Source organism: Tympanuchus pallidicinctus, unplaced genomic scaffold (genome assembly GCF_026119805.1).
Source record: "Tympanuchus pallidicinctus isolate F22 unplaced genomic scaffold, pur_lepc_1.0 scaffold15, whole genome shotgun sequence".
Taxonomy (NCBI): Eukaryota; Metazoa; Chordata; class Aves; order Galliformes; family Phasianidae; genus Tympanuchus; species Tympanuchus pallidicinctus.
Window position 1 is genome coordinate 2778019 of NW_026294669.1, and position 27601 is coordinate 2805619.

The following is a 27601-nucleotide window of genomic DNA, read 5'->3' on the forward strand; positions in this document are numbered from 1 at the left end:
AGTTCACTCCACATTAAGGAAAATGGGACGTATAATGTGTATATCTAAATGTATAAAGGGGATATTTCTTATTTGTACATAGAAAAGTGGAAGGGAATATATGAAATAAAACAGTAAACTGAGTTGGAAAGAAAGGTGCACAGCAGAAAAAAACTTCATTCACGGTTTTAGTGTATAGTTTTATTGCTGATGTCAGATATATTTAGTATTTGCTAATCTGTTATAAGTGAAAATGAAGCATACCTATCTTAAGACTTGCTAATCAGAAATGGTAAGCTCTTAAAGTATATGTTGTGATACTTTCACTTCCTAACCTCTCAGAAAGCCTTTGCATATCAAAATGTTTGAGACGTTTTCCTTACTGTGGCAAGCCTTCTTCTCAGTTCTGCAAAGGCTAATAAGGCTATGGCTTTGTTGATATGTTTTAGAAAGAGAGTATATTTGGAAGGAAAAATTGGATGCTGAGCTTTTGTTGTGATAGCTCTAAGACTCTATTTTGGCTTAGACTTCTAAGACTCCATTTGAAGAAGGAAAAAAGGAGAGAAACCAGCAGAAATGATTCAGGTGTCAAACAAAAATCTCTTCCAAGAATAAGATTTATTTCACTCTGTAACCCCTTGCCAGAAGTTTCTGTCTTTGGGAAATGAAAATTTCTGTCTTGGTGGTATTAGTAAAGCAAAACCAGCTGAGCACATTCAAACAATGGACAGAGTATGTCTCTGCTAATTTGGAATTTTCTGGCTTCTGTCACTGAATGTCACAACCATAATTACTATCTAAACATAGAGGTGAACTGCGAAACAGAAATGAAACTTGAGCTGAGAAATGCTGTATGACATAAAAGTTCCCAGTAAGTCATGCAAATCGTCAGCATGGTTGCACGTTGCAGTATAACCCTGTCTGATGTTGTGTCTGCCATCTGAAATGAGCTTGGTGTCATGAGAAGATCCCCATGAAATATTTATGTATCAGTGCAAAATGAGTCGCTATGGTGTTTGCTGTAGAATTTGGGTGCTTAGTGAGACTATGTGGTGATTCGCTTTCTCGGTGGAGGCCCTGATAGCCTGGCCCTCACCTGAGGGTCTGGTTAAAATTGCTGTTTAAATTGTTACAGGGTTGTTAGAAATGATACTTGTGCTGTAAGATTCAGTATTTTAGTATTAACTCCCTCCCTCTCCTTGGGAGGGAGAAAGAAATGGTGCACGTAGATGCTCATTTCATTACTGGGAAACATTACCTGCATTGATTGATAAGCTGTTGTTATGACTGTATATGCAGGTGTCAGATGTGTTTTTCACAATTCTTATATCCAGGGAGAAGCCATTCACATGACCATCCTTAGGAATACCCTTTTATTTTATCTGGTCAATCTTTTTTGAGGTTTTTTTTTTTTAAGATGTTGTTAAAGAGAATCCTGAATATTTGTTACGGGAGGCAATCTGTTATTGAGTCACTGCTGCTCACACGCTCTGGTCTCTGTTGTATTTTTTTTTTCCCTCTGGAACAAACTAAACAGACTTTGGCAAAACAGGATCTTATAACATCAAACTGTACTAAAGACAGATTTCCACAAAGTGCTTGCACAGCACAGAAAGTTTAAGTGCTGGCACCCAGACAGGTTTGTGTGGTACAGAAGAATTCTTATATTTGAATGTTTCTATCTTACAAGCCTTTGGATGTCAAACTTTAAGTGGAATTGACTGTTTATCCCAGTTGATTTTGACTAGTGACGCCTTCCAGGTTGGAGGGCGCTCACTTCACTCTGTTTCCCATCAGCACTCCTTGACTATCAGCATGTGGTGCCAATTTGTTCCTTCTGTACAGAGAAGAAAAGAAGTTTGGATTTAATTTTAAGCCTTGACACAAGGTTTAATTTGCTAAAAAGGGGAGCTGTGCCATTGTAAATCTTGGAGGAGACACCAAGGTTGCAAAAATTGTCAGCCCAATCTGTTTTAAGCACCATTTCAGTCATTCCATTAAAGGAACAATATTCCCTTTTGCAGCTTGTTCAGCTTTATCAAAGCACACCAGTCCGTGTGTAGCTGCCCAGTGTACCTTTTCTTGCTTTCTGGTCAGGTTTTTATGATAAGAGGAAATTTATGTGCTGAAAATGATTTATCAATACATTAGGGGAAGGAAAAAAATTATTTGGTTTCAGGTGACTACACACCAAAGTACAGTAGTTCATGAATTTGCCAAGAAGAGTCGTAAAGAGAATAAAAAGTGTTCCTATTAACATCTTCCCAAAGTTGCAGAAATAAGTGCAGTGTGGCTCAATCATTACTGTTTTAAGAAGAAGACTGGTAGAGCATAATTGAGGTGCTTACACAAAGCTAAGTATTTGTGTTAAGTCAGACTACACTTAAATTTAAAGATTAGCTGGCCCTATGATTCTGGTGTCTGCTAGGATGGTGTACGTGGTCCCTCTTCCTTCACCCTTCTATTAGATAGAAGAAAAGAGGGTTTAGCACAATGAGAACATGAACTTGTTCATTGACTTTGGTAGAGTTAGGGTTTCAGCCTCTGTCCTAATTCTTTATAAATGTTTTCTTATCCATGATGATGTTATCTGGGAGGGGCAGTATGATGTGATGGGATTTGGTAAATATGTATTTTTTTTTTTTTAGTTAGGTTTAAAAAAAAAAAAAAAAGCATCCCATCACTGTTTAAAACTCAGACATGTCAAAGTATTGCAGGAAAGCTCTGATACGCTAATGCATTGTGAGGCTATAGGGTATCTTGGTTTAGTCCCTGCTTATTTATTTATTTATTAAGGAATGGATGTCTGACCCAATAGTGCATTTATGCTCATCTGTCATGTAAGTCCTTTCTATTTCTTGGATTAAGTGCTGCAGGCCTAATAAATCATAGCTGCTCTGTTTGGCACCATTCCAGGCTGTGCTGTCAATCTGGGCTGTGTCCATGTGTAACGTTTTAACGTTGAATTCTGCAAAGCAGCAACTTTCTGTTAACTTTGTGTTATGACGGACTGGCTTAGCTGGTGGAATAGTTTCCCTTTTTCCACATACCATGGGCAATTAATATGGGGATTTTAATACCTTAAAAAGAAAGTTGTTTTAATTACAGTGCAAGGTTTTGTTTTTTTTTTTTTTTTTTAAATTTTATTTTTATTTTTTATTCTAAAACATAAGGATTTTGCTATCTTGCTCATTCTATGTCTTATGGTGAAGAAAGTTTTCACTCCTTTTGGTAGGAGGAAAATAATCCCAACAAACCCTAAAACCTCTTTTGCTATTTTAAACTTAACTATTATTTCTAAGCCACATATCTTGTGTTATTAACATGTGTTTCCTCTGATGTGGTTGACTGAGTGGATAGAAGCACAGAATCACAGAATTGTAGGGGTTGGGAGGGACCTCCAGAGATCATCGAGTTCAACCCCCCTGCCAAAGCAGGTTCCCTACAGCAGGTCGCACAGGTAGGCATCCAGGCAGGTCTTGAACATCTCCAGAGAAGGAGACTCCACCACCTCCCTGGGCAGCCTGTTTCAGTGCTCCATCACCCTCACTATGAAGAAGTTCTTGCGCACATTTGTGTGGAACTTCCTATATAGAAGATAGATGTATTTATTCTCAAGTGTTTTTTGGTATTAAACAGAACTCTGATATAGTATTAAGGAAAGAACGGGGAACCAGAGATGTGCCATGAAGAGGGCCATTCATCATAGATACATCATAGATTAGGTGTGCAGAACTGGAACAAGCCAGGACTTGGTTCGATGTTTCTCAGGTTTGCTGAGCTCAAGAAGCTTTACCTTTTGCTAGAAGGGGAGGGGAATATTGGTCTGTGACGCTTGTCGTGTGTCTGATCCAGATTACAAACATTTATAGAGCATCGGTCTTGGTTTTTTACTGGAAGTTGTTTATCCTGTTTATCTGTGCACAGCATCTTATCAGCTCCATCTCCCAGATGCTATTCTCTTGGCATTTATAACAGGATAGCTCTTCCTTCTGAAAGTGAAGGAAGAGCGTGGTTGGATGGGTTTCTGCAGCTTATCTGGGTACTATTTTTACTTCACTGTAACCAGGGAAAATATCCATTTAGCCATTCTGCTGATCTCAGGCAAAAATGCTGTTTTCAGAGTTGCTACATATCACAATAACTGATGTACGTTTGATGGACTTGTGGGGATAACGTTTTAAAGATCATTTTCAAATAGTGTGTCACTTCTAAAAGTTAATTTATGAATTTATGTTGCGTTCCACTCAAGAAGCTAGATACTACAGAAGAGTTTGCTTAGCCCCCCATTCACTGTTCTTATTTCCAGAGCTCAGTTTGTACTGTGAAATTCTTCAGTTATGCCTGTGAGTAGTGGTTTTTTTGTTGTACGTATTTTGCATGTGGTGACCACAATGTTGATTTTTATCATGTAGATTTTGTGAGCCTGTAGGTTGTGGAGACCATCCTTGGCTTTAATGAACCCCAGATTGGCTCCTGACCACCACGTTCCAACATTGTGACCACAGGGACTGGAGTCAAAATCTGGTTGGATCCCTGCTTTGCTCACCTCCCTCTGTCGTGCTGCTAGCACAAAAGCAGTCAGAAGCCATGTTTCTCCTAACAGAAGAGAGAATCTTTAAGATGTTGCTGTACTATTTGCCTAATAGAATGGCTTAGACTGGAAGAGAACTTAAAGATCATTGACCTCCAACCCCCTGCTGTGGGCTTCTTGTCCTCTACCAGCTCAGGCTGCCCAGGCCTTGGGCACCTCCAGGGATGGAATATTCACAACTGTCTGCCCATGCCAGGGCCTCACGACCCAGTAAAGAATTTGTTCATAACATCTAATCTAAATTTCCCCTCTTAGATCCAATCTTTCCATTTAGGGCAAGACAAGTACTCTGTCTGGGACTAATAGGAGTTGCTAGGTCTTGTGATGAAGCACGACATTGTTTACCTGCAACAAACACAAACAGAGTGAGAAATCTTCTCTTGTGACTATCGGGAATGTTTTGGGCATCCTCTGCTGGTCCCCGCAGATGAGCAGCATTTGTAGGCATGCAGTGTTTGTGCAATTAATCAAGCGCGTTCTGAAGCCAGCGTAATTTGGAAAGATGACCATTTATAGAAGATTTGTTGTTCGCTGACCGTAGTTACAATTATCTGGGAGAACAAATAGGTCAGATTTATTTAATTTGCTTTTTTTGGTAAAAGCACTATATTTTGTTAAAATTGGCTAGGAAAAAGATTTGTTTCCATGTGGGTGTGTATTTCAGCACTGTGGAAAAATGGTTATTTCATAAGCTTGAACATCAATCTTTGGATTTACACAAATTTTAAATTATATTCCTAAGAGTTTATAACGGGAGCCAAGAGTTATTTTCTGGTTATTAATCTTTCTCCCCTATCCAAAAACATCCCCAAACTTTGTTTAGCTGTACAGTCTCTTCAGACTGTTGATAGTACTGTACTGGGGCTGAGAATGTTTCAGTTTATGTAACCAGTCTCTCTGTTTAAATTTCAATGACAGATCTTTTCATTTTGTTTACAGCCAAATAACAATGCAAACATGTCATGGTACAGCCGTAGACATGGTGTGCGGTCATTGAGAAGGGCATTCACCAAATTGATTTCTTGGTCTTATCCTCTTAAAACTTATTAAAAGCATTTCATTGTTATGTGCGGCTATTAGTGAGCAAAAATAAGCTTTCCTTATTTACATAAGGATGATAGCTAGTCACTACGTCTTCTCAGTTATTAGTTGTTTGGTTAATCAGAAAGCTGTGTTATTACAGCATTTTTGTAGATTGCAGTTAAGCAGAAAAATCACACATGGCATAATGGTGAAATGTTTTACAGCAAACCCACATACTAATCTAAAATCATATCTTTAATCTGTTTACATCATTGCAATATTTAAGTTGTTTGCATGGATTTGATTATAAACTTTTACGTAGACATATTCATGTTGTAGTATTTTGTAATACAAACGTCAATGTTGAGGCAGCTTTCTGAGCATAATTAATGCTAAATTGCAATTTGAAAGTGAATTCATCTAGGCACTTCTGAGCTTTCCATCTGGTCCTTATCATGCAAAGATGTACAGTCAGCAGCGTTAGACCGAGTTTCAAGATTCTTGCCCAACCTCTTTATGCGCAGAAGACTTGCTTTTTATCCTTGATGAGGTTTTCTAACCTTCTCTGCAGCCCCATTCTGTCCTCCCAGGAAAGTGCTGCAAGCTTTATTCCTTTTCTCCTGACCTTTTAAAACAGATTTTTGAGGTAATCAGGGATTGATGGTATCTATTCAAATCTGAGCTTAGACTCCATCTTTGACAGCTGTTAATCATCACATTGTAAAACCATGTCCCTAAATTTATCAGCCTGCATCCTGAAACTCCTTGTTTCCTTCCACTTCCCTAGCATTTGTGTAGCGCAATGAGTGCTGTGCAGGAATGATGTTCCTCTCATGCTTAGGTACTTCTGGTTTCTAGCCCAAACCCACTGCCAGCGGCGTGTTGCCCATCTCTATCTGTGCTTACATTACCTTCCTCTTTTAACACATCTCCATTTACCTATCTGCTATCCTGAGCTGTCATGTTCCTCATATGCTACTGCTTTGCCTATTAATGTCCCAGGTTGAACTTGTTCTGTGTTTAATTGCACTTGTATTGATCTGGTCCCCAGCATTGTATTATACTACTTAGGAAATATTATTACCTTTCTCTGTATAGATGGTGTCTGTTACCTTTTGTAACAGCAGAGTTCTTTACCACGCTCCTACCTTTTTTTAGAAAGTTATAAATGAAAAATCTAATGGTTAAAAAAAACTTAAGGAACTTTCTCAGTACTTTCTCTCCAAACCAAGAGCATAGCACTGAGGTTGATACTTCGTTATTTTCATTCCCTTTTCTGTTTTCTGTCTCATTTCACTTCCTTCAACTTGAGTTTCTCATTGATCTCTTTGTTTATGAGAGATTTCCATGGTTTTAACAGGATGACAATCACTGTCTTGCAAAAACAGTTACAAGTTACTGCTCTTTCCTTGTTCAGAAACCCAAAGAACGCAGGGCTAGCATATGTTCCTCAGATTTCTATTTTCTTATATATGTATTTTTCTTGTTTGTTTTTCCACTTTAGAATTTTTTCTATATGAAATTCAATGACTAAAATACATTTGTTCAGGACTTCTGGATGTCTGAAGGCTGGAGAAGAGCCATAGATCAAAAGGGCCAGTGGATGTCTGGGCATCCTAGAAATACCATCTGCAGAGAGTAAGTGCAGCAAGGCTTGTGTTTCCAGGAAGTGCCCAACCTGCTGCTCAAGCAATGCCTGCATTGTTGGGGTATGCTGAGTGAATCAGGCTCTTCCTGGAAGCATTAGACTTACTGTCCATGTACAGCTGATTATAGGCACACAGACTCCTTGTTGAGGGAAATACCAGATGAATTGTGTAGCAGCAATTGATCACTTCTCCCTACGTGCATGTTCTAGAAAGAAAAAAAGCAACAAAATTGTATTCCCATTTGTGGTTTCGAGATGTTGATGGGAACGAGTAGCCCCAAATAGGGAGAGAGTATTTAAATTGCATCTGCTTGATAAACTAAAACATATGTGTATCATCTGCCTGGTTTGTTTTCTTCTATGAAACTTTTGTCTGCTCTTCCTTGATATTCAATTTCCTCAGGACCCACACTGGGTTACAGCTTCAAAGCAGTTCCTGCAGAGCTGGGTGTTAGCAGTGTATTCGTGACTGTGGATAATGAGCTTTGAAATGGAGGTGGGTGCATGGGAACCATTTTAACATTACTGAGTATAGTATTTTGTCTAGTAGTATAGTATATTTTGTCAGTAGCAATTATCACAAAGGTGATGCATATAGTCTAATGATGAGATGAAGTGTGAGACAGTCCTGTGGAGGTGGCAGAAAGAGCAAAAATTCATTCAGATGGCAAAAAAAAAAAAGTCACGTCTCCAGACAACATCATCAAATCCATTTGGCTACTGGACACCAGCTGCTTATGGCCGTGCATCACTGCTAAAAATGTTGTAAAGAAGCCAAAAAATGTTTTAAGTGAACTTGAAGGACTTGCAGGAAGAATATGGCAAAAGTTTTAAATAAAACACCCAGGAAACAAACTTCTTGGATTTCCAAGAAGCATAATTCTTCTTTGGAAAGAAGAGATAGATGCACCCCATACTCCTGAACAAACACACTCGAAGTGCTAGTGACTAAGGGATTAATTCTTCCCTTGTGTTAAAAATAGGATCAAGTACCCCAGATCTCAGCTACATTAACTACTTAGCACCTGAGGATGTTTCATAGAGGGTTATTGCTAAGAGGAGAATGCACAGCAGAGCTATCTAGCAAAGAGAAATCCCATTCACACGCCTGAGGAAACTACGGGCAATGTCTCCAAAGGAAACTTCTCAAAGCCATGGAAAGAAAACAGAAGTGGTGAATCATGCCATGCAATGTGAAGAATTTAGAAAGCACACTAAGAAGTTCCATATCAATGCATTTTCTTAAATATATTCAACAAAAGGTCTATTTCCCTTCAACTTAAATTTCAGCTTTCTCTCCCTTCTGCTTTTTTAGCGGTAGAACAGTTCCCAAAAACTTGCAGAGTTATAGCTTTTAGTGTAAAATCCCTGGATTGCTTGCTTTTTATTTTCCTGCTTCTCAATAGGTTTAGAGAGAATTTTAAAGTTATAGCCTAAAAAGTGAATATTAAAAGAAAGAGATTATAAAAGCAATTGTAGAGAAGTTTGGGAACTCATAACTTGTAACTCCTGATACAGCTGCAGCAGAACTGCGGATGTGAGCATCGTTCTGTTCTCCCACAGTGCTCTGCAGTGAGAAGAAATAGCCTATTGAGTCTTTGATTTCTCACCCATTGAATCTTTGGTTTCTTATCCGTGCTTTGCTGTTTCATCAGTACAAAACAGGTTGTCAATAGTGAAGGTGGAAGGAAGAAATTCAAACAGCCAGGCTCCACGAACAAACATTTTCTCCTTGAACCAAGTACTTAAACTCCTTCTCTGATTAAATTTTCTTAAGCTCCAATTAAGATTTATTGAACCTCACTTATATGGAAGTGTAAGCCAGTTAAAGGAGTGAAACACTTTGGGATTCGTAGCTTCATCTGATTCCTTAAGAAAACTTTCATGATTGGCCATTGGGCTGGAGTTACTTGGAGCGGGCTGATATGGGGAATGCTCAGCTCCAATTTGGACATCTTCCTACTCCTTGTCAGTGCTCACTGTTACAGCTTACTAATGTTTGGAGGTTTGTAGTAAATTACTGTGTAAGTTTCTGTGGGCCTGGCTTATATGTAGCTCAGAATAGATAAGTCTAAGGTCATTCTTATCTTGAAACGTTGGAATTTTGTAATCATCTGCTCCCCCGGTACATTCTCAATCTTCAGATTTAAAGGCATATTTAAAAACAAGCAAGCAAAATCCCAATAATAAGGAGAGTCCTCAGTTGAGATGATTGTTTTTGTTGATGTTTTCTGTCATTTCTTTCCAGAATTTATTTAGTTTGGCTTTCACTTGTGGGTCAGATGAGATCTTTGAAAACAGTCGGATGTAGAATTATTAAATGATGAAATTTGTGACTAAGCCATATGTTTCCATATTGCAGTATTTTGTTTATTTGACTTGCAGAATAGAGCATCAATAGAACAGATAATTTATGAAACACTGTAGGAAAAAATATGCTTTTTTGTTTCCATAAGGTAAATTTTCTATATTCTGTGATTTTCATAAATATAGCGATGAACAGGATAAGCAAACAAACAAACAAAACAACTAGCATTGAAGGAAAGCTGTATTTTATCCTCTGGCTTTTTGTCTGTTACAATAAATTGGAATTTTCACTTCTATTCTGTCTTCTCAATCAAATGCTGTAACCTCTGATTGTGTCACTGAGCATTATACAGGGATTCTACAGATAAATTTGGACTATATTTTACAAACATTAAATAATTAGGAATGCAATACAGTTTAATAAAATGATTGTTGCAGAACAAATAGTATTCAGCCAACTCATGCAGAGCTGCCCTTACACCTTTCTGTAAGTAAATGGAGGATGAGAAGATGTGCAAAGAAGTTGCTCAGATAAAGCAAACACAGGGTTAAAATATATCCATATATGTACCTCTAGCAAGATGTCAAGTACACGGCTGCCTACATAGCCAGTGCTCCTTGGGTTGACCACACAGTGCAGCTGCCCTGCTCTTGAGATGAAGCACATCTGCTGCATGATGCTTTCAGTCTCTGCTGACCTGGGGCATGGGAACCTCAGTGCCTTTCCCAACCCAGGTCCCATTAGCATGATACAATTAGATTATTGAAGAATGCAATTGACAAAAGGCACATAGTATTTATAATTTGTGTTAGCAGTGAAGATTGCTTTAGACTGAAACTTCATGAGCTTGTCCTTGTGTCACTCGTTGCTCAATAGATCTGAAGAGGAAAAACAGCATATTACTTAGAAATAATTTCAAATAGTTGCAGGAACAATGATATTCGTTCTTCTATATCACTTCTATCTTTCAACTCCCTTCACTGATTTGTCTTTCCTCTTCTATTGATGTGCCATTTTAAACAGTATAAGCTGTGTAAACTGACTGCTTTTTCTTGCATGTGGAGCTCTGGCTAGAAGTTCACGGGTGGATTTTATTGGAATTGGAATCTGCAGTTTGTGACATTAAGTTATGCTGAAACTATATCTTTCATAAAACAGTCTCTTTCTCACCTGTACTTTTCTCAGTAGAATCTTTGAAAAATAAAAGCATGATTTGATATTATTTTAAAATAGTCTTATATGAGCTAATGACACTGCACTTCAGTGCAATATATTGTGTATCCCAAAGACATAATTTTGCTTTGTGATATTTTGAGTATTGGTTTTTCCCAAGCCAGACTTTTTGTTTTTAACCCTGTAGGAGAAGTACACTACTTTGACTACATACTCTCTTATATCTCATGAAATATCAAGTTTCTCCCACAGATGTTTTAGCTATAGCATTGCAATAAATGACTGCGTATGCAACAAACACGATCTGCAGTTTGAAACATTAATTGATGATTGTTTAAAAGCTTTTCATATCGTTTCACTAATTTAGAGTAGCGGTATGGTGTGGGATTACTGATGTATGCAAATACTGTGAATGTTTTTATGAGGAATTCTGGATTTTTTTTTCTCCCTTAACTATGTTAAGTATATGTGAAAAAGGTTCTTGTGTGAGGAGCACAGACCCCGGATGCAGACACGCTGCAGGACTGAGAAATAGGCTACAGTTCTGCTGAAGTTCTGTAAGGAAAAATGGGGTAGAGTAGGGTATCCTTGCATTACAGGATTGTTCCTGTTTCTCTCACATCTATAGCACTTCTGATTTTTCTTTGGTGGTTAAAACAGAGGCTGGGTGATCTGTATGCTCACTCCTTCGAGTGGTTAGGTAGAGTTGTCCAAGCTGGTCGTACAGATAAGATGGGTAACTAGATCTTAGCTAGGAGCTTCTGCTGCGATAAACATTTTGTTTCAGAGTTTCACTACAACAGTTACTTTTTTTATGCTATTGTAAGTCTGTGCAACAGACGCAATATTGGTAATCCATTTTCTTCTCTTTGTGTTCTGAAATAGGCACAGAAGGGGGGATTTCAGGGGCATATTTTTCTATTGTAATGCCATCTTGTAATGTAGATGAAGAGAATGCCAGCCTCATGCTTGCTCTGAGTGCCCTGCACTGCTCTTCTGTATCACTTCACCCTGTACTGCTTTCAAACAAATGCTGAAGGTATTCGATCCATCTCTGTCATTAGTACCACGGGTCACCAACAAATTAACAATGGGTTTATAGCACCTAAATGGTGCAATTTCTCCAAGTCCTAAACCCAGCTGTGCAGTGGAGCTGCTGAATATTCCACCAAAGACTTTTGCCCATTCCCTCTAGCAAAAAAAAAAAAAAACCAAACACTTTTAGAATTATAAAATATATGGGCCTATTTTTTCTTCCCTCCAATAGCAAAGTTTAACAAGACCAAGGCCTGCCAGACAAATTAAATAACTAAATAATGGGAAGAACTTGACGAAGTAGCAGTTTCAGGCTTCTTTAATTATCCATAGATGCCAAAAGGCACAACAAGGAGGAGATTCGTATCAACTATTTGACAGGTTTTTTTATTCTATAGTGATCCTGTCAGTGAAAGAAATTTAGTTATATAACTAAACTCTGTTCTCTGTACTCTGTGGAAATATAACTCTGTTATCGCTCTGCCGTCTCATTTATGTGTGCAGGTGACTGAGAAATGCACCTTCAGGAAAATACATCTCAGAATCTGAACTTTTCTGACACAGGAAAACATACTGGGTTGGGAGAAAGCAACGAAGAGAAGCAGTGAAGTATTTCTTCAGCGTGTATTTGTAAATACTGCAGGAAAATTATGGGAGTAGCAGTGTTATGTTGTTAATGTGTTTGGTGACTGGTGAGCTTTGCAAGCTTCTAGATACTTGTCTTGTATGGTGAGACATAAAAGGAGTGATGTTTTCTAGCATGATTCATTTATTTAGAGGTACTATAGAAAAGATTCTTCCCTTGGACTGCCTAGTTCATAACTATGAGGAGAGCTGTAGACAGTGTTGGGAATACCTGGTGCTGTACCTAGTGCATCTCTTGTCAATGTTTCCATGCAAAAGCATTTGTAGGCTGAGCAGTAATTTCCTGTTCAAAAGGAGTTATACTACTTCCAGAGTGGAGCAGTTTGTAAAAGCAAGAGGAGCTGTTCTGTAATTAGTAAATAACAGTATCATCCAGAATGAAGATTTATTGCCCACTTTGCTATGCACATGTATACTGTATACATTTTTCATTATGTATGTTCATATCCATATTTAATTTATGTATATATTTATGTGTAGTGTAGCAAATTCTTATTATGAATATTATTTAGCAAATTATTTCGCATTCTCAAATATACAAGAAGCAAAATCACTCTACTTGTTCTTGTTTAACTGGGGTAGGAAAGATGAAGTGATATGTGCAAAACTTCAGAGAAAATCCATACTGAATTGAACACTAAATATCAGTCCAGTCTTAAACAGGAAACGTTTTTCAATCACTAGATAACGCCATCATCTCTGAATTTGTCTGGTTGTTTTCAGGTGCTGTGTATTTTTTTGACAAAATGTCAAGGCTTTGCTTGATAGCACCTTGTAAGTTTAAAAAAAGACTAACAAATGGATGGTGAAGTAACCTCTGAGCAAACATCAGAGGAACTGTTCATACAAGTGCTCATCCCACATTTGAGAAGTTTAGAAGGATTTGCTGTTTGACTTTGAGTTCCCTTTAGAACCTCAGCTTTTCTCGTGGGCATTTCTGATTCACAGTCCCCAAACCAGGTGGCTTGGGGAAATCCTTCTCTAATTACACTTGCAGCCCAAAGATTATTGGAAAGTGGGAAGGAAGGTTCTTTAAGTGGAGGATTCAATTCTTACTGGTGCTGTGCCTCTTTTCTGAATGTGTTTCAATTCCTCCAGAGCCCAGTGCTTTGTAGCCCCTGTGCATCCTGATCTATGGAGGCTGTTCCCATGGCTGGGTACGCATTCCTAAAAACACAGAGACTGTATGGGAAATGCACTATTCCTTCAAACTTATCTCTCCAGCCTCATTTAATAAATGATGTGTTCATGATCTTTTAACATCAGTAACAATTTGTTCATCATATTACTCTGTGCAAGAGAGAGACTGCGAAGCTATCTGAACCATTTTAAAACTTAAATTAGCCACCATAAAGTGCAGAATAAAATTATAAAGACTTTCTTGTAATACAAAATTCATAGAGACAAAACTCTAATTTCCTGATGGATATATGATATTAATGTAACGGATACCTCAGTGTAGTTAAATTGCATTAAATGGTTATTAATGCTTGAATAAACTTCAAGGAAGTGGGTACTGGTTGAAATGGGATAATATTTTGTTCTGCTAAATTATACGTTAATTGGTATTTCCTCTCTTGTAAAAGGACCTAAAGGGCTTAATAAAATGTGTGGTAGAAACATTATTTTTTTCTTCTTGAGATGGTAAGTCTAGAGTTCAATGGGAAACATTTCAAATTATTCCCAGAAAATTCATCAGCATTCAATACAATGACATGGCTTACAGGACACCCCAGAGTAAATAACGGTGGCTCTCAGTTATTTGGTAGTGCACAAGTCAATATGCAAGGGATAGAAGGAAACACTACAAGTGAATTGCTTGCTGTTTTATTTTCATGTTTGAAATTGTACTTTGCTCAGATGTAGGTAGCTACTTCCAGTGTACTATAGTGGTAATTGAGCCTATTGGCACTGCATGGGGTGATGCGTATCGGTGGTCTAAGAGAGGAGGGAAAGTGGTAAAAGACCTCAGTTCTCATCTCCTGAAAATTCAAGTGTCAGCAGATCAGGAGGAGGCAGCACAAAAACCGCTCGTGAAATAGCAGTGATTCAGTAGTCTAAGCTTCCTTGATCTTCTTTATTCCCTCTTTGTAGATCTGCTTCTTTGAATTATGCAAAGCAAAGTTGTGGGTATTTTGTTTTCATTTGGAAATATCAAATATGGATTCTGTGTACTGTGCCTCAGTTTCTTCATTTGGAGAAAACAAATATGAAAATGTTCTCTCTCTCTCTCTCTCTCGCCCCCCGATATCCTTCTGTCTGTGGATTTATTGGCAGTATGAAGTAATTTCCCTTCATTCCAACATTCAGTAATGCTGTCCTTAACAATAAGTGAAAATGAGATGTTGAGATGCTTCTGTCTTTTCTTCTAAAGGAACTTTAGTTGATTGAGTGAATTCCTATAGATAATTAAGTATATAACGAAAAGGAAATAAAATTATTTCATTCAGAATGCAGGTGTTGGTGAAGAAGCTTCAGGCTGTCAATGTGCAAAATCATTAATGTGTTTTGATTATAGTGTTGTTAGGTTTTCCAACCTGGATATGGTTTCCTCTGCTTACATCCAAATGAGACCACATCTTACATCTTAGGTTTACCACACAATTCATATTTTTTCAGATGATACTGCTTGGGAAACACAAAGTCACAGGTCCCCAGATATCATCAATAACTGAGATTTCTTCCTTCTGCAACTTATAGCAAATTGCAGAGGGAGAATGAGGTTAGCCAAAGTTTTGAGCGCTGCAATTTGTCTTAGAAGAAAAATGTGATAGAGGAATCAGATAATTTTGATGCTATATAAATATTTTCATATTTACAAAGAGCGGATAAGTTCCCATTTCCTGATTACTGAAGAAACCATATGGGAGACCAGCATCTTTGTTCCAGCCCAGTGCTTCCAGCCAGCCAAGTGGTCTCCCATAGATTTAATTTGGGGCCAGGCTGTAGAAGCATTGCTCGTTGTGCATGGTCTTTTCTTGCTTTCCTACATTTTTCATTTATTTGTCTCTAAAACCAGTATTTGAAAAAGATACTTCAAAGGAATCTTATCTGTTTTGAAAAGGAATGCATGTAACAGTGCTAAAGCAGAACTGATTGTAAACAAAACTTATAAAAGCCAGATTCTGTGGAGCACTTGGCATACTGGCTTGTCAGAGAGAACTTGAATGTGTTCTGGCTTAATATATCTTCTCAGTAGAGTAGGATGTGCTTTATCATGGAAGAATAAAGCCATTGGCTGAAGAAACTTCGCTGAGGAAGCTTAAGTTGTTGTGGTTTTAAATCCTACTGGTCGCAGTTGAAGGAAATCCCTGTTAGGATTTCTCCCAGTTTATTTCTCCTATCTATTTCTTCCAATAGGTACATGGCAGAACCCACGGGGTTGGCTTTAATCATCCCAAAGCTCCAAAAGGGTATTGAAATCTGGGAATTGTTACTATAAAATCATTGTGCGATGTATTTCAAGGTCATGCAAGGTTATACCCACACTTAAGTTGAGTATTGCTGAGGTGTCACTGCCACTTGCTGAAGAGTAGAGGGAGCTGGGAACTGTGGATCCCTCCACCAGCGATGAGTGATTTATGGGATGATCTCAAGCTCACAGCCTTTCTCTTCATGGTTCCAATACCCTGCATGATGATGGAAGTGCTTTGTGGGCTTCATCTTAATAAAGGCTCCCCCACCCCAAAACAAGATCTTTATCCAAAGATTTTAATTAATTGCAAAAGTTAAAAATAAATTGTGCTGGAGCACCATTGATAATCCTCCTAGACCAGCTTTCATTCATGTTAATGTGTAATACAGCCACAGTAAGATTTAATTTTAACCATAATTATAAAAGTTTGAAATTAAATCTTACTAGGGATGTGTTCTCCATTAATATGGACAAAAACTGATCTGGTAGGATTATTATGGGGGACATAAGAAAGATTTAATTTTTAACTTTTATAATTAATTCAAAAACGTGATAAAGGATTTTGTTTCAGGGGAGGGGGGGAGTGCTCTCCAGACCACTAAGACATCCCAGCAGTCTTTCAGAACTGTCTTAATTACAGCCAAAAAAGAATTATTTGTTAGAGAATAGTGGTCAGGAGCTCAAACTGATTCTTTTATCCAGAAATAAATGTGCTGGCACTTGGAAACTTTCACTGGTAGAAGCACTGCAGTTCTTGGTAAGGCAATGAGCAAAGAGAAATGGCTGTGTGTGTGTGTAGGTATGTATGTGCAGAGACATGAAAGACATGAGCACACAGTGGTAGAAACACCTTTTGCTTATGTATATATATAATAAACAAATTTACATGGATATATGAACATGTAAATATACAAACATATATGCCTATGTGTGTATACACATATATAAAACATAACAAATATGCTTTTTGTTCATTTCTTTATTTCTAATGTTATATGTCCATGCCGATAGATCTTATTCCCATTAAAAAGATATGACAAAAGGAAAATCAATAAAAACCATTCATTTTAATGTTTGGAATTGTTTGGTTGCACTGAATTCCATTGCATTTGTCATGCTACACAACAGGCAGAGAGCAAATATCAAGCAAAATAACTGAAACATTTCTATTGAGGGTCAGGTTATGTCACGAAATGAGATAAAAGATGATTATTAGGAAGGAAGCATTCATTTCAAAAGTCAGATTCAGCTTTAAATTGTGATCCTAATCTTAAATACTATGCATTAATGATTTAGTGTTCATTGTATGTAAGTACTTTCCACATCAGATGTACGTGGTTTTTTGTTTATTTTGCAGGTTTTTTATTATTATTATTATTTGGGACTGGCTTGATTGCTTCCTTTTCCTTCTACTACTTTGATTTTTTTTTTTATTGTGTCCAGTCTTGATATTTTTAGCATTCAGTCTGCAAAACCAAGACTCATTCCTCCTCATAAATTTTACTGAGTCTTAGTGAGGACGGATGGAGTTCAGACCCAAGATTCACTTCTTACCCTGACATTCCCTCATTGGGTTTGGTGCAGTTGAAATGTTTTTAGAAAGGTGGTAGCTCTTTGCTCCTTGTTTAAAATATGTGTAACTATAAGTGTCTGAATGACACTTTTTGTTCCTAGTATGGTTTTAGCTTTCAGAGGGATTTTTTAATCTTGTAAGTTTAACCTGGTTTATTTTGCTGTAAGATAGAAGAACAACTGCAGTTCTTCAACTTTTCTTTTAAATAATTACTTCAGAAATGTTTGAAATAGTGCAAAACAATATTCCTGAAGTATAGAGTGTATAGACAATGAACATTTTTGTGAGAGGCTGAATTTGCAAAAATCTATGAAGTAAAACACAGGTTATTTCCCTATCCATGTTTTCACAAAATATATCGGCATTGATAATGCCTCCATGACTTCTGTATTTATAGAATCTGAAGAATTCCATCTTTTGTTCTTTAATTCAGTGCAATGTTTAATGTGGTTTGTACTTCTTTCTTTATGTTACAGTTTCTATGAACATCTAGTATTTCTTTTTTTTTCCCTTTTTTCCTACTATTTACATGTAATTATGTTTGAATCGCATGACAAAACACATCGTTATCAAATTCAGTAGGTATTAATGGCAGGTTCTTCCTGAATTAGCACCCATCAACTCCATCTCCAGCTGTAGTGTAATGTTAGTAAGGCTGCTCATTGACCCAGGTAGCTAAACAGTGATGAATGGAAGAGCATTTTGATGGAAATCATCTTCCAGCCATCTTCATAGTTCTCTGATCGTTGATTCCGTGGAATGTGCTGGGTTCACCAGAACAGATTTCCTTGAAATTTTACCTAGCTGTCTATGAGACCTGTAATGTCTATTTCCAAGGAAAATCGAGTGTTTTTGAACAGTGCATTTTCTTGGTGCATGTCTATTGAAAACACATAGATAGCTAAGACATCTTAAAAAAAAAAAAAAAAAAAAAAAAAAGACTAAATTAGGCACTTAGAAATTATGTCATAAAATTATAGAATGGCTTGAGTTGGAGGGAACCCCCAGGATCATCAAGTTTCAACCCCCTTGCCACAGGCAGAGCCACCAACCTCCAGATCTAGAGGTTGCTGAGGGCCTCATCTCATCTGGTCCTGAACACTCCATTAAGTAAATACTTTCCACCTTTTTGTGTTGCAGATGCTTTTCATCTTATTTGTGACAAAAGAGCTGCTGTACTTCAGGCCATCTTTGACATGATATCAAACTATCATGAGCAATGCCTTTTCCTTTTTTCCCTCCCTTCAAAGAAAGCTCTTGGGATTGAGTCACCAACAGGTAATAACCTTCAACATTTTGTTTTCTGCTGTTGGTAATGTTGTACCAGGCACTTCTTAACGTTCTGCTATAGGCTGTTTAATTGTTCAAATAAAGCTTGGCATAGATAGAGAAAGCTGTAGATATTGGGCACTGACTTCAGTGACCTTTGAAGCTGGCACACGGAAGCAGTTATGTGAGGAATAGCTTTAATGCTGGAAAATACAGTAAAGTAAAGGTGAATTCTTAGGGTGAGTCTTTTTTCTTGTATTCAAATTGGTAGAAATGTTGATGTTTTGTCAGAGATTAGTTGCTTACTGGTTAGTGGCCTGAGAAGCAGATCAGAGACCTGCATTGGTCAAGCAATGGCAATATTGGAAAATAATGCCAATGCTTTCAGCATGGGTAGTCTCATACTCAAAAAGAAGTTTTTGTACATCCACAGTTAGTGCTATTCATGGGCTCAGTAGCTGAATTTATTGAGGCATGAATAAAGGAATCTTAAGCTTTACATGCAGTTTCTTGGCAGAGATATACTGTGTGTATTGATTTTTTTTGAAACCTTCTTTTGCTAAGTATGTAGCTGAAATTTCCTAATGATTCCTTTTTATTTGGGAGAAAGTTAACCCACCTGACTGAGTCTTGTGAGACACAGCAATTATAGCCCAGTTGCACGTACCTTATGTGTTGTCTGTGCCATTATTGTGGGCAGGTGCTTCTGACTGAAAATTTGCTTGTTGTGGTAAGTTCACCTTACTAAGTTTAAGGTATTTATTTACTCACAGCATGCATCCAATTAGCTCCAATTTAAAGTGAATAGAAGAAAATTATAAAAGACATTTTCCCCCGAAACAAAAACCAACAAGTTAATATTATTCTCTTCCCTCTGGCTAAAAAAAAATTCAATACACTTCTGGTACCTTAGATTTGTCATTACTGTAGAAAACTTGTTACAAAATAATAATACTTTGCTCTGCTGTAATGCTTTCCATCTGAGTACATCAAATTGTCTTATGAACGGTAATGAATGAAGGCAGGTATCAACTGTGAACTTGGGAATGCATCTATTTTATGGACAGGCAAAGTGAGAGAGCATACCATAATTAAGTGAGTTAGCTAAACCTGCAGAGTGTGGTATTAACTAATTCAGGAACAGGTCTCAGAAATCCAGATTCGATCACTTACATGTTTTCAGTGTCACTGCAGTAGAAAAAATCTAATAGTGCACGACCTTCCAATTAAGAACAGAAATATCACATTTCGTAAAAACATGCTGAACAATGAATTTGGAATCTATCTGTGCTGTTGGAGATGTGTTAGAAAAATGATTGGATATTTCACTTAAAATCCACTGCACTGTGGTGTATACATTTGGCTGCCTAGCAAAAGAAAAACAGTGGTAGTTTCAGGAAGCCCCCCAACCTCGTCAGAATGTGCCAAAGTGTTTCTAAATCTTCAGCCCGACTATTAAAAAAAAAAATAAATTAATAATTTAGTAAAAGATATTTTATTACAGGGTCTCCCCTTCTGTCTCCCTGGCTTCGAGCCAAAGTACACTATGAAGTAAGAGTTGGAAATGACCTCCACTCCTTCAAATGTGTTGTTTCTTTGGTTTGGCTTAAAATTAATCATTTGTTTAAAAAAAAAAAAAAAAAAAAAAAAAAGAAAGAAGTAGACATTTCTTGGTAAGCCCCAATTTTAACTCATAAGTGGCTCTTTGCCAGTGTCTAATATGACATCAGAGTGATGTTACTATGATTATGCACTACAGATTGGAACTGTAATACATTGCTGATATATTAAACATTGACATGAAACCTGGATATATAATTGGCAATGACAAAAGAAAGCATGATTTAATATCTTCCATGCCACCCTCCCCACTTGAGTTGCTCAGGGTCGTGCCTTCTCAGTGCTTTCTCATTACTTCCAATAGAATATCCTGATGTTCAGCAAGTATTTATAGGAACGTACTAGAATCTCTCTGTTGGATATATTTTGCACATAACACAGCAGTCCAAGGATTTCTAATATGACATCTTTCTTACAAAGGCAAAGCTTTAAAATACATTTTTCCTCTTGTATCTGGAAGATAGGACAATGCTTAAGCAAACATTAGGTCATTTTAATGATAATATTAGGCGCTAGATAAGTCTAAAATATATCGTACTCCTCAAAAGCCCTTAGCTAATGAGTTCATGAGCTCAGTTTGTTTTTGACTTATTTGTGTTTGATTTGCTCTAAAAATTACATATTGTATTTATAAAGTCACAGAGGACCCTTTGGGTATAAATTGTCCTTCACATTTTTACATATGCGGCTGAAAATTCCTTTTCCCATAGTGTCTTCCTGGCTTTTAGCTCATATAGTATTCATCAGAAACGTGCTGGCTCAAACAAAGCCAGAGGATATCATCCCCTTGAGGAAAGTTGAGTATTCTTGTTCCCACGAAATTCTTCCCCTCTCCCCAGTTATGCTGTAGTGAAGATATCTTCCCAGCTGTCGCTCCCTCTTTCCATTTTCCTCAGCACCAAGTTCAGGATGCATTTCTTTTGGGATGCCTTTTAAACAGATTGCTTTGTAGCCATCTTCTTTCCTTTCCAGCAAGAACAAAGTAGGGCATTTCCAACTACTCTGCAGTATTTCTTGCATACTTGAGTTCACCATCCATCTTGCGCTGTTTTGTCAAAGAGACTGAATGAGGTATAATGGCCTCCTTAACCATTTAAAAACAGAACAGTGATTCCCAACACCATTGTAATTTACTTTATTTTCTGTCTAAGAAATCAGCCCTGATGGTTTACTGTGTAAGCTCATGGCTAGCATGCAAGCAGTTTGTTATGGCCCACCTTTGAAAGCCTTTTTCTTTCTTTCTTCCCTTCCAGCACTGCTAGGGAGTTTTATTAAAACACCCTGTAAAATCTGGTGATGTATCTGGTGGCAATCTAAATTGTGATTAGCCAATGGAATTCTGCATTTCCATTAACGCTGAAGCCCAGTGTCCCTGAGATTTATATCCCTGAATCTTTCAATTGATTTATAACCTGGTAATCCTTTTATCCCCATTTATATGCAGCATAACTTGACGTAAGTGCTAGAAATGTCTCCATTAATTGAATCCAAGAGTGTTGGGTTGAGAAACTGGACTAAAAACTTTCAGGCTCTACTGTAAATATGCTTTGTGTCAAAGGAAGTCAAGAGGTAATGCGTCGTTGAGTTGCTCCATCTTTATCTTCACCCTCAAGTAAAATGGGGAGAAAAAGATTTGGAGTATCTCTTACAATGAATGCATGTTAGATATCTGATTTTGCATACTGAGATACAGCCTCCTGTCTCAGTCTGTAGCGTGGCTGCTGGCAAGCTGTGCAAGGGCTTCCCGATTCCTAAGTACCTTGTCCAGAGAAGGGCAACAAAACTGATGAGGGGTCTGGAGCACAAGTGTTATGAGGAGCAGCTGAGAGAGCTGGGATTGTTCAGTCTGGACAAGAGGAGGCTCAGGGGAGACCTCATTATACTCTACAACTTCCTGAAGGGAGGTTGTGGTGAAGAGGGATTTGGCCTCTTCTCCCAGGCAACGAGCAGGACACGGGGCAATGGCCGCAAGTTGCATCAGAGGAGGTTTAGGTTGGACATGAGGAAGAACTTTTTCTCTCAGAGAGTGGTCAGGCACTGGAATGGCTGCACAGGATGGTGGTGGAGTTGCCGTCCCTGGCAGTGTTCAAGAGGCATCTGGATGGCGTGCTGCGTGATATGGTTTAGTACTAGTGGTGGCAATGGTGATGATGGTTGGACTGGATGATCTTATAGGTCGTTTCCAACCTTGTGATTCTATGATACCTTGATGCAGAAATCTTATCTCAAGCTCTGTAGTGATTCTGTACTTCTCTTCAAATCTTCTTGAGGCCAATAGAAACTAAGTTTCTAGTTTCTATCTGGGTTTCCAGAACTGTTTGGGAAACAATTCCGGCTCTACACGCTTGGGAAACTTCTGCTTCTAATAACTACAAGGTGAAGAGGTGTTTTTCTTTCCCTGCGTGAAAATTGTACAGTATTAATCTTTCCTGAGTTGTATGGTACATAAGTGTTGAATCCCAGCACTGCTACTTGTAGTTATGCAATGGGAAATGTATTAGTTACTGCAGCTTTGCATTATTGCTTCTCTTTGTGCAAGGACTTAAAAATTAGATGAAAACATTGATTATAAGGAAATCTGTGTAGCTTCTCTGAAACAATGGCTCACGAGAGGCAGCCCCTTTGATAACCTTTTCTGTCCACATCTTCAGAGGATGGGGGAGTCCCATGTTACAATTAAATCAAATATGTGGAACAGCAAACATAGGAGCTATTAAAATGTATTTATTATTCATTATTAGTAAATTGCTTGCATGGGGAGTACTCTGGTGTAGCAAACTTACAATTTTGTTGACTCATTAAAAGTCTACAGTGTGATGTCCTGCAAAACCCAAATTTGTATTTATAGCATTAATTTTAAAGCTTCGTTTAAGCAATTACTTCTGTGTATTACATGAAAAAGAGGCAGAATAAAGGTAAATCTTACAGTATGTTGAAAATTTTCTGCTCGAATAAACTGCCATCTATCTTGAGACTTAATGTGCTATTGGGACAGAACCTGATTTAACCCAGAAATTTACAGGTGAGACTGTGGAAGATAACGTGTGCCACTACTGAAGATGTGTTAATAAATTATAATTCTGTATGCTCTATGCATTCCAATTGCCTCTTTAGTAAATACTTAACACATTAAAGTCTGCCAGGAAATCAGATGAAACGAAACCAATTTAATTCCTTAATTTGTATTATATTATGCAATACTACATCATGTTGCACCCGTAGAAACAAGAAATTGATATTTTCTGAATCAGATCTCCTGTTTCTCAGCAATTTCTTAATATGATGATATCTTTGGGGAGAGGATGCTAAGACAGCTTTCCATGTCTTGGTTATAATGTCATCTTGTGCTTAGGAAGGAGAAAGGGAACAAATAACGAAAAAAGAGAGTTGTCATTCCTGCCTGGCTGTGCTACTCTGATGAAGCTGTAAGGCTACAATAATTACAACAGCCTTGTGGATTGAAACCTCGTTGTGCAAACCGTTACATTTAATGTCAAAATTCAGTGGCTCCTCATCCCAAACCTGCTTAATGCTAACCAAGAGAACCTGAGATGATTAAAGTATTTAAAATAAAAAAGAGCACATGAATTGTACGCTATCAGAGCATTTAGTTATAAAATATATAAATAAAACCAACTGACCACAACTAATCACTCATGAGGGAAAAATGCTCCTCTGCTTGCTGCATGTGTGGGCTGAGCCGAAAAGCCAATAGAAATCTCAATAGTATAATGGCCATCAACAACATCAAAAAGCTAATTAGTCTGTAAAACAGCCACGTAAAGGTCTTTATTAACAGTTTCTAAAGCACAATTTGATGAATTTAACAGTAGAACCAGTAGGAGAGTGAACTGTTTATGAACGTTAAAAGAAAAATCACTATAGGTAACCAAGGTGAGTAAGGAAAGTGGATCTGAGTCCTGGCACTGGAGTGTGCCTGGTGACCTTTGTGTGTCCATCATATCCAGCTCCAGGAGTGGGCTGGCCAAAAGCATCTGTTGGATATCCAATATAACTTTACTATGAGTCAACAGGCTTGTTTTTACCTGAGCCTATAAGCTAATTTTTTGAGGCCCAATGTAAAAATAAGTGGCATTGCAGCACTGTAGAGGAAAAAAAGAAAATAAAATGGGTTTAAATATAACCCATTTTAATAATAAATTAAAATATATAATTTTTCTGAGAGCACTTTCAGTATGCTTTGTTGATTTGAAACAGAGTATGTGATCTGTTCTTAATTTGATTTTCCAGCTGCTAAAAGAAAGCAAAGTCAAGAGAAGAACCACCTTCTGTATTTTGGCTCTGCTGTAAAAAAGAAAAAAAATAAAAAATAAAAAAAAATTGACTGTCTGATGAAAAACTGTCTTGTCATATTTTGTAATAAAATAATATTTTTGTGCATAACTTGACCTGTCCTAGTGAGTTATGCTGCTCATTGTTTCATAGTAACAATTTCCAATGGGATTTTAATAACACTCTTGCTCTTATCATCTTGTACGATGTAAGCTGTTATGTTCAATTTGTAAGAAAAATATTCAGGTATAAAACTAGATAATCTGTATCCCTTTAGAATCAAAAGTCACTTTGCCAAAATATTTTAACACATGAAATTGCTTCTTAAGAGATGTTTGCTATGATAAAATGACAGAAAACTACATTTCCATTATAATTATAACTGACTAGTGGTGCTAAGTTTTTATAATTTAAAGGTATTCTCAAATCTGACAGCTCTTCCATGTTGAATTATGCATTTCTGGCTCTTAAATAGTTCTGCTGGCATGAGACAGCTGAGATGAAGTTGTCTTTCTAAAATAATTGCTCCATGGAGCATCCATTATACCTTCAGAAAAAATGTATTACTTGACTTCTACAAATTATAGACTAGCCTATAATGGGTATTTTTGACAGCTATTAGCTTTTTTAAAAAAAATCTGAACAGTAAAATGAGTATTGATATCACTCTGCTGTGTCTTGCATGTTAATACCAACCTTTTCTGTACTCCTCTTTTAAAGCATGATGTAATCATTAATTACAATTGTATCGATGCAATTGCACTCATACTAAACTCCCCCCTCTGTAAGAGCAATGTGCGACTCTTTTCCTACTTGCTTCGTATTTCTCACCCTTGGCAAAGAAAAATAAGCTTTATTTTAACTTTCTCACTGCTCAGGATGAACGTGTACTTGGGTTAAGTACAGGGTTAGAGATTGTGAGAAGCTGTTGTGTGCGTGAAACCACATTTTATGTGGCATAGCTCTTAGTGTGATGGGGTTAATCCCAGAGGCCTTCAGGAGTACCTCAAGAAAAGTCATTCCAAGATGTATATGCTGTTCTGTGTTCTGGCATTTGGACCTCCTTCGTTGGGGTTGTTGCAGTGATGAAGGGACCTCATGTGTGTTTACTGCTATTTGGTGCCTTCATGCTCTCAGATGCAGTATTAGAGAGTTCTTGGGGGGACCAAAAAAAAACAAAAACAAAAACAAACAAACAAAAAAAAACAGGAAAGCTTTTTCAATCAAATGAGATATTCTGTATATTAAGTATATATTGTCTGTCCCTTTTTTTAATTGGTTTGTAACTGAAGTGAGTGTCTATGAGAACTAATGCCTGTCCACCCACGTTGTCAAGCTCTGTCTCCACATGGAGAGAAATGAGTCTTCAAAAGGAAAGTATAATTAATGCTTTCATGTACACTTTGGTGGATTGAGTGGGGGAGGGGAGGGTGATAACGGACAGAGCATGTTTCGTATCTTCTAAAAACACTCTTCAGATCTAACCTCTAATATCATCGTTGTAATATGCAAAATAGGTGAACTGACTTTTGGAATAACAATTGAGCGTGTTACAGTGAAATAAACCACAATTATAAGAGAGCATAGAAGGTCTTCTGCCCTGTCACCATTGCAAATCAGGACTGCGGTTTGGTATAGGGAGACTATGGCCTGACCCATAGTGATGTTTATCTACATATTTCACGTGTGAGAATTGTATGTCTGGCTAGGTGGAGAGGAACAAACTGAAGGTTGGGCTGAGAGATCTGCTTTTCCCAAGGACTGTTGTGGTAGTGGCTAGATGGTCTGTGCTGAGCCCCTCCATACACTCTCAGGAGGATGTGTCAGGTCTTGCAAGAGAGAAGGGTGAGAACTTATTTGCAGAGTTTTGGGGATCAGAGTCAATTTTGCCCATTTGTTGAGAACACTTTCATAAAAATCACCTAGGAGCCAGATAAATAAGCTGAGATGTTTGTAAGGGTAAGAATGAAAGTGAGCACACGTGAAGTCAGTTCTAGTGATGCGCAGTGCCTATGGCACAACAATGAAAGCAGAGTGCATGGTAGGACCTATAGCTTCTTTCCTTTCAAATGCTTGTCACTATCAGACATAAAGTGTAAAAACCAGCTTTTGAAAAGCAGGAAGAAAAAAAGGGCCAAAGTAATCAATATGCAAAGTATTTTGAAATAAAATTAATGTTGCAATAAGGGAAATTAACAACTGTGAAAGTTCTGTTTGAGAAGAAAACAAAATCTGTTATCTAAAAAAAAAAAAAAAAAAACAAAACAAAAAAACCCTAGCGGCACAGTAGTCAGTGTGATACAAACTATATTTAGGAGTACTACAATTATTACATAATACATCAGGAAGACCCTCTAGAGAAGGTATTACCAGAGATTATAGGCTACTTCAGAAAGCCATTAAGGATCTATTAGTTGCCAAACTGGCCCATCCATAATTTTCGGTAATGTTCTCTCTGGAGCATTATTTCCCTATCACACAGATATCTGTAGTAGAGGAACTGAAGTTTTACCCACAAATATTGAGAGAAAAAGAGTAGACTTGACATCTTGGCTAGTTTGTAATTAATGCCTTTATTATATTCTTGACTCCCATTTTTACAATAATTAGGTGAATTAATATACCTGCTGGGATTTGTTTTTGTTTCTCACTATCCATCAGATAACTTCTGAAGTTAAAATAGTGATGCAGATTTCCTTGTTAAGAGAAGTTTGCAGGAATAAGTACTAAGTAAAAGAATAAAAAACTTGAGCTCGGAATTTGAACCTGTTTGGTGAATTTGAGCCAAAACTTGATAACAGAAGCATGAAGTGCTCCATTGGAATGTTGGGTTATCCTTCATCTGGAATAGCTTATTGGTTATCAGCTGTGTGAACACATGATGCCTAACAAACAGCTTAATTGTAATTTATGGAAAAATATACTGTGGTTTTATAGCCGTGAGCTAAGATGCTGTTAGGAGCTGAAGAACAGCCCAGAAAGCATAGAATGGTATACGTGTTGACCATGGTAAATTTCCAAAAAAT

General features: G+C 37.5%; 1 long non-coding RNA gene across 1 annotated transcript in view; it reads left to right on the top strand.

Annotated features, from left to right (window-relative positions):
- Positions 1 to 18656, top strand: part of LOC128077084 (uncharacterized) — a 147089-nt gene extending 128433 nt beyond the window's left edge. The window contains exon 3 of the long non-coding RNA XR_008204822.1: positions 18534 to 18656. This is a non-coding gene — a long non-coding RNA (uncharacterized LOC128077084). The remainder of the gene's footprint in view (positions 1 to 18533) is intronic.
- The last annotated feature ends 8945 nt before the right edge of the window (positions 18657 to 27601 follow it).